The sequence below is a fragment of the Solanum pennellii genome, chromosome 4 (genome assembly GCF_001406875.1).
Source record: "Solanum pennellii chromosome 4, SPENNV200".
Lineage (NCBI taxonomy): Eukaryota > Viridiplantae > Streptophyta > Magnoliopsida > Solanales > Solanaceae > Solanum > Solanum pennellii.
Genome location: NC_028640.1, coordinates 3824091 through 3825285, shown reverse-complemented (window position 1 = coordinate 3825285; position 1195 = coordinate 3824091).

The window sequence follows — 1195 nt, the reverse complement described above, 5'->3', positions numbered from 1 at the left end:
TATATCACGCTAATAAGGTCCCGTTCGGATAAGAGAAAACTCTAGAAATTATTGTGTTCATCTTTTTATGAACCAACTCGAGGGAGGATAAAGAAAAAAGGGGAATCAAAATGGCCCATTAATTCTATTTTGTGTGTCCAGCGCGTGTTAACATATTTTTTCACGTTAGTGCCACACAGGTCGAAAAGGAGTAGAAAATTATTTATGAAATAAGTTCAGGGGGTAATATGACATTAGTATAGTGTAAATGTGTCTCTAAAATTTTGAGCATACGTTGAGGAGGGTACTCATGCATTTTCCCTTTATATTCGATAGTTTGAGGTTAATGTCCTAGTAATGCCAAAAAAAAAAGAGATAATGACATAGTTGTCAAATTGTGTTCATGGGTAATATACATATATACTCTGAAGCAAAATAAAAAATAAAATACATATATATCACAGAATTGGTCCTGAGTCGTATCGTTTTTCAACTGTCCGCTGGTAAATCTGGTCTAGCACTACAATGTCTCCATTGTGCGGCGCTATGAAAGAGAAATCCTGAGTAACGAGAGAGATTCTCCACACGAACGAACGACCCACCAAATTCGAACTGACATAGGTGAATCAGACCAACACCTATCCGCTTGGATAAGAGAAAACTCTAAAAATTATTGTTTGAATAAGATATTTGTGTTCATCTTTTTGTGAACCAAATCGAGGGAGGATAAAGAAAAAAGGGAGGATCAAAATGGCCCATTAACCCTACTTCATTTTCAATCAATAAGTGTCATGGACCCTTCTAATAAAGAAAGAAACAAATAATTCTCAATTATTAATAGATTTTAGTTTGCTTTTATATGACATTTGAATAAACAAAATTGATAAGATTTAATTTGTTCGTTAAAATAATATCGGACAAAATATATTTTGTTTATTCAGATGTTATATAAAATGTGTTTTTATAAATTTAAAATTAACAATAGTTGTGATTCGTTGATTATTGATAAAATTTAATTTTAGTCTTTAAAAATATATCGGACTAAATATTGTTACACACACTTTCTACATATATACTTTTAAAAATTATTTAAAATATAGACATATTTGATGCAAGACCAAAAATGAATATTGACTTTGTCTTGATTATTTTTTAGTTATAACATAATGTCATTGTCAACGAATTTAATTTGTTCACCCAGTAATTGATTATCTAG